The sequence below is a fragment of the Wyeomyia smithii genome, chromosome 1 (assembly GCF_029784165.1).
Source record: "Wyeomyia smithii strain HCP4-BCI-WySm-NY-G18 chromosome 1, ASM2978416v1, whole genome shotgun sequence".
Classification (NCBI taxonomy): domain Eukaryota; kingdom Metazoa; phylum Arthropoda; class Insecta; order Diptera; family Culicidae; genus Wyeomyia; species Wyeomyia smithii.
This window is the reverse complement of record NC_073694.1, coordinates 193,660,817-193,678,473: the sequence shown is the minus strand read 5'-3', so window position 1 is coordinate 193,678,473 and position 17,657 is coordinate 193,660,817. Positions and strand designations below refer to the sequence as shown.

The window sequence follows — 17,657 nt, the reverse complement described above, 5'->3', positions numbered from 1 at the left end:
CGGAAGGTCGAGTTCCAAATATTTCTTAGTAAATAATGGGTAAATTTGCTTTTACCTTTAAACCTCTAAACTGTTAGACCTTAAAACTTTGGAACCTCTTAACCTGTGAACTCCTAGACTTTAAAATTTCTGGGCTTTAAGATTTCTAGATTTTAAGACCCCAGACTTTTATACCTATAGACATTTCGATCTCTAAACCTCAAGACCCTTAGACTTTTAGATTTCTATGTTTTTAAATCCAGACATTTAGACTTTTAAACGATTATACCACTGAACTTTAACATCTTTGGATTTATAGACTTCCAGATCTTAAAACCTATAGATTTGTAGACTTATAGATTTTAGAACCTCTAGATTATTAGACCTATAGTTTTCACCACTCCAGATTTGTAAATCTTTAAATTTATAACCTCTAAACTTTTGGATCTCTGGAATTTTAAACATTTCAGCTTATAGAACTGTAAAACGTAAGACTTCTAAACTCTAGGACTTCTACAGTTTTAAAGCTCCAGGCTTTTGGACTTCTAGACTTTTAGACCTCTAGATTTTAAAACATTTAGACTTTCAGGTTTCTAGATTTTCAGACCTTCGAAATTTCAGTCTTCTTGACTTTAGACCTGTAGACTTTCAGACCCGAAGACTTTACGAAGCTCTGAATTTCAGACTTCTACATTTTTAGACTTCTAGATATTTGGACCCCCAGACTTTTAGACCTCAAGATATGATGAACTCCAAACTTTTAGTCCTCTAGACTCTTAAATCTCTAAATATTTAGACTTATCGACTAGTTTTTAGATATCTATACCTTAAGACCTGTAAACTTTTAGATTTGTTCATATCTAGACCTCTAGACTTTAAGAGCTATGAGCTTATAGAACTCTAGACTTTAAGACCTTTTAACTCTTAGACTTCTTTCTTTTTAGACCTCCGGAATTTTATCTTGAGATCTCTAGATCTTTAGATTTATGGATATTTAGATATCTGACGTTTAGACCTCTTGAATTACACACCTCTAGATTTTTAGACTTCGAGATTTTAGGCATTTAAACCTTTGAGCCTGTAGACTTTTGGATCTCTGGATAGTTGGGCTTCTAAGCTTCTACACCTCTAGACCTTGTGTTAACGTTTAGACTTCTAGTTTTTTACACCTCTGAACTTTAAGACCTGTAAACTTTTGGATTCTAGGCATTCTTTAGGCAGACTTTGAAACTTCTAGGTTTCTGATCTATAGGCTTAAAGACCTCTAAACCATTAGAATTCCAGGCTTTCAGATCTCATGATTTTTTGACCTCTAGACTTCCAGATTCTAAAACTTTCAGACCTCTAGATTTCGAGAGATTTATTTCTGAAGCTTCAAGGTTTTTACACCCCTAGGCTTTTAGATTTCTACTTCTCAAGACTTCTAGAACTACATACCTCTAGACGTTTGAACCCTCAGATTTTGGACCTCTAAACTTTGAGATTTCTGATCTTTTGGACCTCTGAACTTTGAGACCCCTAAGTTTTTAAATCTCTATTTTTTGTGACCTCTAAACTCTCCGACTTCTAGTCTTTTAGACACCTAAACTTTCAGACGTCTTTACTTTTAGACCTCTAAACTTTCAAACCTCTATGCTTTTAAACCTCTAGACTTTTAGACTCTTAAATTTTTATACCTCTAGGCCTCTGAATTTTGCATTCTTCATACTATAAGTCCTCTACACGTTCAGATTTCTTGAATTCAAGGGAGGGGGGCAATCTTTTGGTTCTCTAGATTTTTAGGCTTTAATATTTTTATACCTCTCGGTTTTCGAGGTCCCTAGACCTCTAGTCTTTAAGACCCTTAGATTTTGGAACTTTCATACTTATGGATCTCTAATCGTTTAAATTTTTAGATTTTCAGACTTCTGGACTTGAAGCTTTCTGGGTTTTTAGTTCTCTATACATTAAGACTTTCAGACTTTTAGACCTCCAACTTTCAGACTTCTAGACTTCTAAGCTTCTAGACCTCTAGACCTTCAGATCTGTAGGCTCTTAGATTTATAGACTTTGAGACCTATAGTCTTTGAGACTTTCAGATGTTTAGCCATAACGACTAACTCTTTGAATTTTTGGGCTTTGAAAGTTTCAGACTTTGAGACTTTTTATATTTGGGTTCTTAAACTTTTCGACCATCTAAGGTGTCCAAATTTTGGTTTTTTGAATTCTTAGATTTGTGCTTTGTGTTTTCTCTGACATTTTATTATTTCCGGAACATTTTTACTGATTAATTTTCACAAATTATTTAATTTTTTTTTACTGGTTTAATATACGATATCATCAAAATTTTGGCTTTCTGACTTTTTATTACTTTGTTTTCTGACTGTTTAGCTTATTAACTTTTTGACATTTTTTAACCTTTTCTTCCATTGAGCATGTAAAATTTTTGACCTTTTTGTTACTTTTTGGTTTTTATATGTTTTAGTTTTATTCTCTTTAATTTATCAACTTCTTTTATGTTTTAAATTATTTTACTTTTGAATATATTGACTACTTAACTGCTTCAGTTTCATTTGGTTTCTGAGTCGTTTGACATTTTTGCTGTTTAAATTTGCGATTGTTTGTCGTTTTGATCTTTTTAAATTGGATCTTATTAAATCATAATTTTATTGAATTTGTTTTTATTTTTTATGAACTTTGCTTTACTGTTATGTACCAAAATTCGAAATATTGATATTCTAATAATTACACTGTACAGTGGTACAGTAAGACAATTTTAGCGGACAAGAGCTTTTCTATACGATTTTATGATTTTGGAGCCATGGTCTCATTTAAAAAGTTGTTTCTTATAGTTCGTCCTTTGTTTATGTACAAATGAACCCTAGGGAGGTCCTAAAAACAGCAAAATAAAAACACTGACCCTTTTATTTGCAGAATCGATTGCATGAATTTTTCGACAAAGTTGTACATCAACTAGATTTAAGAAAGTTTTTTGAAAATTTTTTGTTGTAGCCATTAAATTCTACGAGCAATTCTACGTTACTGGCTCAGGGTTGATCCCATGAAAAAAAAAGTTTTGTTTTCGCTCTATATTTTCATTTCAAATTTTTGAATGATAGTGACTTGAGTTGACCTTGAGAGCTTATGAAGACGCAGCTTTTGACGTAAAAATATTGTAAATATATTGAACGGGTGAAGAGTTAACGTTTATATTTTTTTTTCCTTGTTGGGAACATTATACCACTGCGGCCAGTACTTAGATCTATTGTGGTGTAACGTTTCTATTTTGGAAATAGACCCTAATTAAATATTAATATATCTGTTGGGGTCAAACATGAAAAAAAATTCTTCTGGCACCATTTGAAAGAACAAATATTGTACTTTATTGTGAAAAACTACTGTGGATAAACTATTTTTTTGAACAGTATAAAATTCATTTCAAGTTGTTCACTTTTCATTTATTTTTCAAGACATTGTGCACAAAAACAGTTTTATGACTTTTTAATCAATTCCTAAAATAAATGCATAAGGGAACATTACTAATAAAAATGTTACGTCAACCTTGAAGCATTTCAAGAGTCTTCTGGTAACATCAGATCCGGTACTTCCGCCAAATAACTGACGTATCATCCATGACAAAAATCAGTCAGATTTCCCTTTCCCGAAAGAAGGGATTTTCTGTTCGCCTCTGTGGCTGGTTGGCGTCGTACCTACAACAGAGAGCTATTCAAGTAAAAATTGGCTCATCTTTATCTCAGGAGTTTACCAACTACTTCAGTGTACCTCAAGGCAGTAATCTCGGGCCAATCCTGTTTATTTTATTTCTCAACGATGCGGTGCATCTTTTCACCGGAAATTGCAAGCTTGTTTACGCGGATGACTTTAAACTCTTCACCAAAGTGATTAGTTTGGCTGATTGCGACACTCTACAGTCTCGCCTACACCATTTTGCTACTTGGTGTAATATCAATCGAATGACCCTTACTATCGAAACGTGCATAACCGTCTCGTTCCATCATAAATCGAGCCGCGAAGCCTTCCGCTTTGATTAAACGATCGTTAGCTATACGTTGGAGCGTGTAGAAGTCGTAAAAGATCTTGGTGTTTCTGAACTTACTTTCCGACAACATCAGCAGTTTGTAATAAATAAAGCGAATCGACAGCTCGGATTCATATTTAAAATCGCCCAGAAGTTCAACGACCCTCTATGCCTTCGATCGCTATATTCTGCGTTAGTACGGTACATTCGGAATCTTCTGCCGTCATTTGGACACCGCAATTTGGATTCGCAGAATTGAAAGCATCCAACGCAAGTTTGTTTGGTACGCCCTCAGGAATTTACGATGGCGCAACCCACATGATCTACCTCCATATGAAGCTCGCTGTCAATTGCTGGGCATTGCAACATTGGAGAGAAGAGGAAAGATTTCGAAAGCCGTTTTCGCTGCCAAGATTCTTTCGTGTTAGATTGATTGCAGTTATATGTTGGAGCAGCTTAGCGTAAGTGCCCAAGCTAGGCGCTTGAGATCTCGAGCCGGTTTCCTCCTTCGACCACTAGCAAGAACTGAGTATCTTCAAAACTCACCTCTACATTTGATGAGCGCAATATTCAATGAATACTTTCATCTCTTTGAATTTGGAGAGAGAGCTGAAGTGTTCCGACGTAAGTTGCTTCAATAGCCGAATTGACAATGGTTATTCATCTAGCAATTACAAATATTATGTCTATAATTATAATGAATTTTTTAATACCTTGACTTTGATTTATTTTTTGTGTAGAATTAATGACTTTCCTTCTAATCGTATTACTGTTTATAATAATAAATAATAATTGGTTTTTCATATATAATTCTATCGAAAAATTGATGAAAAGTGAACATTTTGAAATCATTTTTATGCAGTTCTAAAAATGGTATATCTTCAAATTTTTTTTGAAATAAAGCACAATTATTGTTCTTTCAGATATTTTCAATTTTTTAGGGCTACAATCTTTCCTTTTTTAATTTCAGCTCTAAGACACAACCTGTGTTTTCCAGTGTTATACTAGAAAATTGAAGCTGTGTAACTTCAATGTTACACCTTTCAAAAGAACATGTTACTTTTCAACCATCACTCTCTACTCAAATCAGTTTGGTTTGGTTTGGCATGGTTTATTTTTTACCTCCGATATTTGATTTATTTTTGGCTCTTTCTAACTTTTAAATTGATTTCAAATTTTTGATCGACTCCTCATCCCGCTTTTCACAAAACGTGTCATATCAAACTATAAAATATCCACCAACGCAACGTCGAATTTGAATCCAGCCGCCGTCATCGCGTGTGCTTTTGCTCCGCTAACCGGAAGAGTGAAGGTGCCTCTTATCTAGATGGGTTCGCGCGTTCTGTTTAGTGCTGCTTGACATTCCTCACCGTGGTCATTTGACAATGTCGGCAAGGCCTATATGCAGAGCCCAGCCACGATGCTTTTCGACCGACGAGTCACGAGGTATAACATTTACCTTCTCTAAATCGGTTGAGTTTACTTTAGAAAAACATTTTCACGTTCAAAGGCAGACGGAAAACAGAGCCAGCAGGATCGATTCAACTGCACGAAGTTTAATGGTATGCGTTTCGATGTCAACAATGTGTATGGCTTTCGTCCTAAGGGGAAGTAGCGAAAGCTTTAGCCACTTTCCAGTGGTTAGTTTTCTTCTCTTTTCCTCCCACCCGCGATAAAGTGACGAGTTTTCCAGTCGAGAAGGGATTTTCCTCATGTTGTCACTCTCATGCAGCCGATGCAGCGGTGTTGGTGTAAACCTTCCTGCAAGCCCTTCTGCAAAAGCTCGCGACACCACACAGCAACCCCACTGTACGTACGGTCCACTGTCTCAGCTCGATAGACGTCAATCCCCCCAAAAACAAGAACGAAACAAAAGTTTTTGTGTGCATTAAACACGGGTCGTTTTCCGTTCTGTTGTTTCAATGGTGCAAGAGTGCTGTGTGTTTCTATATTTTTCTCGGTTTTTCCGTTAAAACTTTCTTCCGGCTACCGTGCGAAGGCGGATGCTGAGTGTGTTTTGCATGTGTTCTGAGTTGTGATTCTCTGGCCGAAGTTCTCGCGGTACGGTGTTGCGAACTTGTTTTTCCCTGTGGGCTCGGCGGAAGCCCTATCCATCCGTTTCGGTCTCCAGTGGAACAGTTAGTTGTTTGTTCTGTTAGCTCTAATCCTAGAGCTTTCAGCTGTGGTCTAAATATCGTTTATGGTGTGTGCTCACTGCTGTTTTGCGTGTTTACGGTGGGTGTAAATTTTGATTTAATTGGTATTGATTTTTATTGGACGTGACGTGCGGTGTTGCGGCTGGGAGGGGTTAGTCTGCTAAATTTGTCGGAGCGGCTGTTAGATAATAGCAGACGGTTCGGCCACTGTGGGGCAAATTTTCTCCGTGTGTAAATCCGATAACACCACCACCAACGAGAGCGAAAAACAACTGAGAACGAGTAAACAGATCGCGGTGTGCGCATGCGTTTGGTTACGTCATCGTTTCGGCAGTAGAATTTTGACAGATGGAGTTGTAGATACTAAACACTGTTTTGTAGGGAACAATCAGCAATGCTGCTGGAAAATATGTTTCTCGCAAAGTTGACTGTTGAAAAACTGGCTTAAAATTCAGTTCGAAACAATTCTACTGAAATTGTGTACTTTTTTTCTCGTGGTGTAACTTCGTGGTGAGCTTTCGGAATTAAAACGAATACAATCGCATCACGTGGCAGCAGGGGCTGCACTTGTGTTCGCTAAAATACAGCCACAAATTCTCTCTCGCGCACTAATACAGTGGCCGGAACGCGACTGAGTGCCGAAGTGTGATCGTTCGTCCGCTGAAAACATTGCCCGACTCGTGCCGTGATCCGGCAGTAGTGTTCGCTCCCGTAGGGTGACAGGAACCAGTTCCGAATTGCACGACTACTGAGGAGGAGCATTACTGCGTGCGTACCCGAAACCGTGCGTGCGTGCTTACGGCTAGTGGAGTTACATCGTGTTAACCCGTATCGCCCTTCGGAGTCCACCTCTACTCTACCCGCTAGCGGAGGCTCCGAAGTAAGGAACAGAACTTCCTCAGGCTCTCCCGCTCTCGCTCGCTCGCTCTCGGCACTATTGTGTGTACTATCATCGATAAACGACTTCGGACCCAAACTAAAAGTATTTTTCATGGTAGTGTTTTTAATGGTTGTGTTGTTCGAAAGGTTACTGGGGGGGAGTGGGCGCAGGGGAACCCCCCTGTGAACAATCGTCAACATAGCTAACCGATTGGACAGTTCGGTCTGAGTTTCTGTGCTGTGTGTGTTGAGAGTGTCGAGTGCGTTGCGGTGTTTTTCGTAGTAAGACAAAAAAAAACGAGGCTCGAAACCAGATCGGTGTGTACACTGCCGCTGCAAACCGTTTCGAACTGCAAACGGTTCCGCATCTTCCTCTGCCTGGATTCCGACGGAAAATACTTCATCGCAAACGGTATGTCCCATTAAATGCAAATTAGACACAAGCATTCGACATACACCCAGACACATGACAGCCAAAAATTCTGACACACTACCCTGAACCTGAACACGAAAAACACTTGCCGATATGATCAGCGAATATCGATCCACTCGAGGCTGCATGCTGCAGTTGGCTGAGCTAGACACTAACGTGACCTGAAAGGGCACAGCCTAAATTAAATTAGTGCATTTACAAGCAGGAAAAAAAACAGTCTTGTCATTCCTTTTTCCCCACGAAACATGCTTTACTCACGCCTAGCGAATTGTTGATGCTTCTTGCCACGGATTTTTGTATGTGATTGCTCACACCTTGTGAGCGACGCGTAAATAACGATGGGACAGTGCTGCCAGAGCTAGGATGAACAATGGAAAAAGATTTATTTACTTGCCCAGCATTAGAAAGTTGGAGGGACACTGTGGTACTTGATTGATGTTCACCATATAGGCGATCCTTCGTTTGTTCTGGACGAAATCAATCACAAACAGTCATTGAGTTGTTCGTAATATGGAGTGGAAGCTCGCGGTACTTACTGGTTGTTGACACTGATTGATGAAACGATCGTGTTGTGACAAATACAAATCATTTTATTGCTCTCACTATTGCTTTGTTTCACGTGGACAGTGTGGAAATAGTTGTTTCGGATGTTTGCTACCGGATGATGGCCTTCTTATAAACTTGAATTGTTAATGTTGTTTTTCATCGGGATTGTTTTATTTCTATTTTCCTACGAAAATGAACTTAAAATAAATTTCACTTAGATGTACAAAACAGAACTTTTAATCAATAATTTAAACTAATGCAGAAGTCAAATTGTAATGCAGTCCTTTCCATGGTATCATTCATGAAAAAAAACTCGAGGCAAAAGTTTCAAAGTCAAGTTTACTTGAAAATTATTCGAGCGAACTGTTTCAGTTAAAATAATAATTTTAAAAGCTAAATCCTTGGAAAATCATCACAATAAGCATATAAAATTATTTTAACAAGTGTTGCGTTTCAAAACGAAAAAAGTGTTTTTTCAAACATTCTAGTATTCGTGATTTATTTGACTTGAAAATATAGCTCGTAATTGAGAAAAAGATTAGGACTTTTGGAAAAGACAGAAACAAAGTATTATTCTAAAGAACAATTTTTACATCTTTTCAAGTAAAATTAGTCAGAAATATTCAATTTTAAACACAAATCAGAGTAAATTTATAGCACTATTCGAAGTCTCTGGATCGTTATCACTACCATAGTTACTAACAAGAAGAACTTCCTGCTTGATAAGGAAGTTATAGTTTGTTTGCAAATCTATTGGAAGTTTAAATATACTTCATAACGCATAAATACAGTCAATCGAATCAGCATAACTTAAATTAGAAAGTTTTTGAAAAAATTCTATAATATCGTCGATTGATGAGTTCATTTCTACTATACAAAAGTTTTCATACTTAACAATGAATTTTAGCATGATTTACAATAACAAACGTTCTCTACAGTACTCGTTTCGTTAGTTTTACATAATAGAATGTTTAGACGGCTCTCGAGAAAATATGAATGCTTTTTAACAACAATAAAAAATGACGTGATTCACAGAATTTTTTCTTACACCTACCAAAAAGCGGATAAAACGTATGTTTTCATCGAATCAAGAATTGCCTAGAGATCCAACCGTACGCTCTTGGAGCAAACGTGTTCAATCGCTTAGTTCGTACTGGACCTCACAAGTGTCACCCGAAAGGCTGTTGGAACACTCATCTATCATCCAAAGTTCATTTCTGTTGGCACTGTATAACACATTTATCTTATTAACGTTGTACTGAGTCTCAGCTTAAAGCTAATAAGATGAATGAACGTCACTTGGATGTCCCTGGCAGTTTTGATATGATTGCTGGCTAAAACACTGTTATAGCGTTACTCTGGTTTTTTATCTAACTTTCATCCGTATACTAGTACACAACCTAAAGTTTAGACTGCACTTTGTCAATGGACATTCTTATTTTGATTGTACGGAAATTTTACTATAACTCTCAGAATATTGAGTTTTACCTTCTCAATTATACAAAGTTTGTTCGCCTAGAAACAAAAATGAAGCTTTGAAAACATTGGATATCGCCAATTCAAATATTTATTGGGCGTCGTACACAAATTAAATAATGCTAAAAATCCTGATTTCAGCCTTTTTCCCCCCTATGTAACGATGAGAACGAGTAAGCACCCCCCCCCCCCTAAAATTACGTAGCGCTAAACCCCAAAAAATTCCCGTTTTTGAAGGATAATCACAGTTACGTAACTGTTCCACCCCCCCCCCCTCCTATCCCATATGTTACTGTTACTGTTACCCATATATATTAGGCCTAAACTTTGGCATTCCAGTAATGAGAGAATTTAGTTGTCAAAGATTTGTGATTATTTCGGTATATGAAGTTAGACTCCGAACGTCGACTAAACACTGTCCGGAGTTGTCGCCATACAAAAGTTTTTTTGTTGCACCATAATGAATCATTTTCTGGTTGAGCCCCCAAACTATCTGGCGAAACGTTATTTTGGGACACCCTAACGTACAATCATGGCAATGAAAAACATGAAGGTCGACAATTCGAAGTTTATTATTCAGAACGAATTTTCTGAAAATTAGTAGTTAGTAGGTATTAATGATGAAGAAGATTTAACTAACTACCTATCTAACGGAGATTTTTAACTCTTCGGTTCTTACAAAAATGAAACCACATAATATACAGCTGTACATTTGAACATTTCCAACTCGTTATGCGCAGAAACTTGAACTAATTGAAATTGTGTAATTGGTCAAAACTGTACGTGAAGCATCTAAAAACCAATTTACTACAAGCGATGCTTCACAAATTCAAATACAAGTAAGTTCTTTCGATACCAATTAGTTTAAACGATTTACCTTTTGAGCTTATTTCAGCTTATTTATTTCATGCTTGATTCGAATTTTATTTGCAATGACTATAAAAACCCGCAAGGTCATCCCAAGCAGCACCTGTAACATGTCATGAAATGAGACTACTCAATATTTTTTGTTTTATACTCCAAAAGTTACACTGAAGGAATTTGAAAGAACTGAGCAGCATTGTGTTATTGACGTATACCATTCTCGTAATAGTTCTTGTGATAAGCTAGCTATCATAGTTCTGGTGACAGACCTCGTTGAAGGCAAACATAACCGAAAACTGAAAAAGTGAATAACTCTGCAGTAGTTGATTTCTGATCATATGCGTAGAAGGATTTTTTTCATCAAATAGGTTCCTCTATCACCCCTTGAAGGATTTAAAGTGAGCTACCTAACACCTTGTATATCTGTTAAAAATATGAATTTTTACAAACGACATGACACTTTCGAGCTTTAAAAAGATAGGGAAATTTTTAGTTCCAAATCCAGCAAATTTCCGATTGGAAATACACTAAAGTCGCTTTTTACGCGGGGAATACGTGCTGCGCAAAAAAAAACCGCGTAAATTCCGAAATACAAGTAATAAAAAACCGCGTAAATTTTGCAATCCGAGTGAAGAGAAACCGGAATCCGCGTAAAAAAATATCGCGTAAATTTCGGAATCCGCCTTAAAAAAGCCGCGTAAAAAGCGACCTTAGTGTATTCGAAAAAGGAAATTTGAAACAATGTATTCAGGGTTAGTAGCGAGTCACTATTCAGTGATTTTGTCACTATTTTGAGCCTATTCACTAAAAAGTCACTATTCACGTCAAAAAGTCAGTAGAGTCATTTTTTTACAGCAAAATGGCCACTAAAGTCACTATTTTAACTTTGAATGAGCAAAATAAAACTATCTCTGTATGAAGAATACATTGGGCAGAGTGCTTCTCATTTGCCAAATATTCAAACAGTTCGCTTCGTTAGGCTTTACCGTTAACTTTTCCATCATGAAAGTTTCATGCCACCTAATGTTTTCGAGTGCAGCGTTAATAGAACGAAATGGCTGGAAACGGCCTATTCTGAAAGCTCTGCGTCTTTAATCAGTGTTGTGCCTAAAATTACGTAACTAATTTGATTTCCTTGGCTTGAATCCACTATACTATCCTGTTTTTTCTGGTTGAAAAGGTCTAAAAAATTCGATGTTTGGGATCGTTTTACGAAGGCAACTCGACTCATTTGAAATACATGGGCGAGTCGAGTCGATTCGATTTCAGTAGTAGGGCCCTATATTCAGCATCCTCGGAGCAAACCTCAATTTGTAGGATACTGAACCAGTAAACATTTATAAGCTAACAATAAATTAGTTGTAAGCATTTCATAATCCGTACAAAATTACCACCATTTTTAAATGTGAATTAGCGGTAGAGATTTTACTTCGATTTATTTCTACGAGAACCAATCATTTCACATCCTATGTTCTAAATACCTATTTCAAAAGTAATATGATTTATTTAAGGTAGAATAAAAAAATTTTTAAGCCCTATGTTATTCACTTTTTGGCCACTATTTTAATGAAAAAAGTCCTAAGTCCTAAGAATCGCAAATCGGAAAGTTAACTTTTAATAAAGTGAGCAAATTTTCTAAATTAATCAACGCCTAGGTTTGGAACTAAGAAAAGCTATGTTATTATCAAACTGCTTGCAACACAAAAAAATAAATTCGAATTAATTTTGAAGATTTCAACACAAAACCTAACCTCATTTGAAATACAAACAATTTATGTCGAAAGCGAACAAATAAACATCTCCGCAACACTGCTGATCAACAATACGCACACCTTTAGACACACGCTTAAGTCGTTGGCGCATGAGTGTGTTCGACGGGGAAACTGAACTCACGCCGCACGCGTCAATTGCTTGCTTGAACAGCTGACGGCACTCACTGGACTCATCGCTAAACCAGGTGACCACCCAATTGGAAGCTTTTGCTAAAAAAAAGCTTCGCGTTGTTTTCTTTCTTTCTCTGTCGCTCGAAAAAGACGTCATTTGTGTTATTTTCTTCTTCTTCAAATGTTCACCATTAATTTACTCACCTCTTAACCATCACCGCGTACAAATGGGTGACGATTCAAGTAATGACCAAGCGCGATCAGCCGCACTCTGGAGGGGCGATTGTGGGTAATTGTTTTTTGCGAATCGTGTTTCGCTATCTCATCTCGTTCGTTATGAGCGCTATTGTTGTTTTTGCTTTCAACTTGTTTACTAATCCGCGTGAATGAGACTCTCAAGTATGGTGATTAATTAATCGGGCACAGTGCAGCTCGATTATTTGTGATTCATGATTGAAGAGGAAATAGCGTTTAAAATTGAACTCACTCCATTGTGAATTGCTCGGTTTTAATTAGGCAATTGAAATTTATCACTCTCATTAAGGTGTTTGTTGATTACTAGAGACGACTGAACTATTAGAATTAAATCATTCCAATAAAAAAAATAGCTGAGACGAAAACGGCATTTTTTCCAATACATTTGTAACCATCCTCTTTGTATTTCGATCGATTTATGCATTCCAGGGTTATGGTGAAAAGGCTTAGGTCTTCCTTATCATTGCAGTAGTTTCATTGCAGTAGAATGATAAAGTTAACAAAATTTCCGATATCAATTGTTCTTCGTCTGCCATACAACTGCTGCCATGTAGGAACGGAGCCAAGTCCCTAAAATAAATAATAGATACTTTCCGTGAACCGTTCTTCCTCGAGCGGTTGATATAATGTTTTATTCCTGATTTGCATTCAAGCTCATCGACAACCCGACCAGTTGGCAAACAGTCGTAACCTGTAGACCTCTGTTTCTCTCCTTCGCACCCACCTGCGGAGGGCTTACATACCGTCCCGCTATCCACGGTGTCGAAAGACAACTGACCAGCGGCGCTTCCGTACCGTGCTTCTGTCCGAATACTGCCCGTGCGTGGTTGGGAAAAACCAATTCTTCCATTCCCTGCCTCCTCTGAGTATCAGATTTGACGTTCACCTCGTCATCCGTACCCACTAGCTCTAGCGTAATGGTCGCCAGGTAATAAATAATTAATGCGAAGAATCCAAGGAGAAACCACCGCCGCCGTCTTTTACGGTTCATCAAACTGCCGTTCCTAAAAAAGGGCAGTGTTTCAATTTAGCGAGCTTGCTTGAGCGAGTTCCAAAAAATCGGCTTTAAGGATCCCAGCCATAACCGGCGGAGAAATGAGCCGGCCATTTGCCGGAGGATTATGGAATGAATAAACATTGAGCGTTTTTTGGTTTACAACACTCAACCGAGAGCTTTCTTCCCGGAAGAGGCGGACGAGTGAAGCACAAAGAATCTAGACCCATTCTGCACAGCTTGAGAATATGGGGCTTTTTTATGTTTCACTACAGATAGGAAACATTGTTTGCTTGTGCTACGATAAACTGCATAATCGTGCTATATAACCGCAGGATAATGGATGCAGATTTTTTTTCTCTTAATGAGAAAGTGTTGAAAGATAACAAAGTCATCAATCTCGTGGCTATACTACATTATCTAATGAACTCCGTTTGAAATATGATTTCACGTCTGTGGTGACATCAAATGTTGTTTGCACGACAAACTGTCTTCACCCAAAAATAACTTTTCTTCTTTTATTCGACCGTTTTGCATAATTTTGTCGTGATGACATTATAACCTAATTTCACTCTTATTTCTGTATTTTGAATTTGCATGAATCTGCAGTTTCGCGAGTCAGTCACCAGTTGCGTAAGTTGACGAATGCTCGAGACAAGGATCTCCTTATTGGGGTAAGCTGTCTAAACTGGGTTGATTCGACGTATTCAAAATACGTGACGATTGCATCAATAGATACCTTTCAAGCAATGGAAGCTTGACTGTTTCGGCTGCAGCAAAACTCGGCATCATCTTGAATACAATCGAGTAGATGTAACAGCTAACGAGAATAAAGCAACTACTCAAATGACTAATAAGCGTCTTCGTTTGATAAGTGACCGTGAAAACGACGAGCAGGGGTCAAGTGCTCAGCCTCCAATGAATGATAGGTTAATTGCGGGTCTATTCAAAATACTGTCGGTGATGGTCGAAATCATACGGTGCAGGTAATTTTCACACCTCGCTGGATGACCTTCACAGTAGGTACCTTAAGTGAAGCGAAAGGGCCGCAGCGCATTGAAGATATGCGTTAAACTAGCCTAACAAGGGTTGTTGGAATTGTCTATTTCATTTACATTTAACCTTAACTGCAAAAGCGTTATTATTGTGGAGCGGTCCATACTTTCAATTAGTTTACATTAAATGCTCAAAGGCTGAAAATATTGATCACACAAAAAAAAAAACATCTTAACTTTTGTCAATTCCTAGCACAAATGAATATATGCAGTGTTTGCTCTAGACAGAGAATAATCACATTTAGATGGAGTATTTCCGAAAAGTAAAATTAAAGTAAATTAAATTCCAAAAATATTTTTTCTGGTAACACTTGAGATTAACCAAATAAGTAAGTTAGTCTTCAGAATTAAAAAATCTAAATCCAGCACTTCTGAACATTAACGTTATGGAAATACAACCAATTTTACCTTTTGCTAACAGTCCTAAAAATCTATAGAAGAAACTGATTCCGAAGCGAGCTCAGATTAGCGCGAAATCCATTCTAAACACCGAAGAGACGGTTCTTGAAAACAAAACCGGACAAGAATAAAAAAAAATCCTCTAGTGAGAGAAATCCAATAAAGGAAATAATTCCATGTTAAGTGAGGGGCGAAAAAGGCTTTTAAAACAGCAAAATAGACCTATGCTAGGAAAAAGTGCCACTAAAGGCTCGAAAATCCTAGAGGAAGTAATTCCAAATTGAGCCAAGAATAGCGGAAAATAGCTTTGCAAGGCGAGAAAAGGTTAAAAAAGAGAAACACTATGAAAGGTCAAAACACAAAATCATAAATTGAGCTTAGAGTAGAAAAAACTGTTACGAAAGGCCGGAAAAAAGTGATTCCAATTTACGCAAACGCTTTTTAAGTCCAATTCAGGCCGAAAATAAATGGGCCCAAATTGAACTTAGCATAGCGAAATTGATACCGTTTCTCAATATGAACAAATGAATATTCTCTAATTGCACGCACAATACTAGAAAACCCTTCATATACCAAAAATGATACCAAAAAAAGCTTTTAATGCCAGAAAAACCTAAAAAGTATCCCAAATTAAGCTCCGGATAACAAAAAACCGTTGAATACCTGGTCGAAAATGATACCAAATAGCGCTGAGAATAGGGAAATAAGGTTTTTGAAAGCCTTGCTCCACTGTTGCTAGTACTTTTCGATTGAGCGGGATTGGGGACAATTGATCTACCTCTTGGCTATACTGGCAGCTTGCCAAATCCGGCCAAAACATACCAGATATTCTGTATGCCATTAAAAACGGTAGAACTCGCTGTTTGAGGCACTCTTGCCTATATACCGCTGAGTCCATCGTCTTGTTCGTGATAAAAACCGTCCACAGCTGCAAATTCCTTATCAGAATATTAGTTTCCGTACAAATTTATCAACAAATAAAAACTGAACTTAACGGAGACATCATTCCGAGTGGAACACGTCGGGTTTTTGACGTGAGTCTGCAAAATTATTTTTCTTCTTTCGTCTTCCATTTAGCACAATTTTCTTTAAACTTCACATATCGAGATGAAACTTTCAGCACTAAAAAGCGATTAGTTTCCGAACAAATGACTGTCAAAACATTTCAAATCCAACATCTAGAACTGGCAATATTTCCGGTTTTGAATTGAAGCAAGCTTTAAGGACGACAGAAAGCCAAAAAAGGATTCCAAACTAAGCTCAACAATCAAAAACATGTCTCTCTAGGCCAAAAAAGAATTGAAAATGTACAAACGGCTCACACATAAATCCGTAAACACACATTTTGGGGTCCGAAACATGCATGATAGAAAATAATCTCGAACTGAGTCCATTTGAGCTTAAAATAGGGACAGAAGGCATCTACATTCAAACCGAAAAGGATCCGAAGTTGAGCTCAGAATAAAAAGAAAATGTTCCTGTAAACTGGACAAAATTAGAACGTAAAATAATTCAGAATTAAAGCAAAACTTACCCCAAACTAAGTTAAAAATACTGAAAAAGGGGAGTCGAAGGTTAGTAAAGGCTCAAAAATTAAATTGAAATGGTGAAAAAATTATTTTAAATCGTGCTCTCAATAACACATGAGGTTTCTAAAACACAAAAATAAGTTAAAAATAAAATGTTTCCGACTACGCGTGAGACAGTAAAAATCACGATTAGAATAGGCAAGAAAAATTCCAAAATTTTAATCAGATTAGTAACAAAAAAGTATCATAAGACAAAAAAACAAATCAAATTGTAGTCAAAATAACAAAAAAAAACATCCCTGGAACCAAACATAAAATTAATTCAAAGTTGAGCTCCGGCTTAACAAGAAATCAGAAGAATGAATTATAAGTTTCCGTTAGACTCTACTGAAAATTTGAGAAGTAAATATTGAATTTAGTCCGTACAAATACGTATTTCAACTGTGACATACAGCCATCATCAGTGCTTATGTGGACTGGTTAAGAGCAAAGCCTAAATCCTGTTTTTTTTTTATTTGTAGTAGGTAAAATGAACAGGTATTACCCGTTTTGGTATTCGTGGGTTTCCGATAAATTTCAAATTTCAAGCTCGTAGACTTTCTGACTACAACGACGTCCAAGAAAGGGAGTCTGTTGTTACGTTCTTTTTTTTGTGAAGTTTATATTTTTATGGATATTATAAGGGATATGAAAAAGGTTTCAAGATCCGTCCTTTCAAAATACATAAAATATCATCCACATACCTCCACCATCGAATCGGTAAGAGGTTCCTCTTCTCCAATGTACTTTCTATATTTGCCATGAAGAGCACACATAGAAAAGGGGACAGCGGATTACCCATTGGTGTCCCTTTAGCATGTTTGTAAAATTTACAACGAAATGTGAAGCAGAGTTCTTTCATGCAAAGGCGTGAAAGCTTCAAAAAACTGTCAACTTTCTTTTTCCAAGTATTATTAGAATATTGGAAAAGAAGCCAGTCCTCTAAAAGATTTAAGGTTTCATTCACTGGAACGCTAGGAAATAAGGCCGTTACGTCAAATGAAACCATTATCTCATCATATAGATTTTTCAAACTCTGGCTTAACATTTTAAATAATTAGAAAAGGCGAAAAAATATGCTCTTAAGGTAAAACGGACTAGGACCCAGAAATGGCCGACCTCGAATTTTCGAAGGCACAAGACTCGAAAAAA

The 17,657-nt window shown here is 37.1% G+C and overlaps 1 protein-coding gene across 17 annotated transcripts in view; it reads left to right on the top strand.

Moving 5' to 3' along the window:
• The first annotated feature begins 5,805 nt into the window (after positions 1 to 5,805).
• LOC129718215 (complexin) overlaps positions 5,806 to 17,657 on the top strand; it is a 496,349-nt gene continuing 484,497 nt past the window's right edge. For 3 of the 17 annotated variants that reach the window (XM_055668743.1, XM_055668752.1, XM_055668739.1), the window contains exon 1: positions 6,844 to 7,033. The gene's annotated coding sequence lies outside the window, so the exon portion shown is untranslated. Of the gene's footprint in view, positions 6,233 to 6,832; positions 7,034 to 7,163; positions 7,445 to 17,657 lie in introns of those variants that run through there. The other 14 variants (XM_055668749.1, XM_055668740.1, XM_055668756.1 and 11 more) reach the window with 11 other exon arrangements.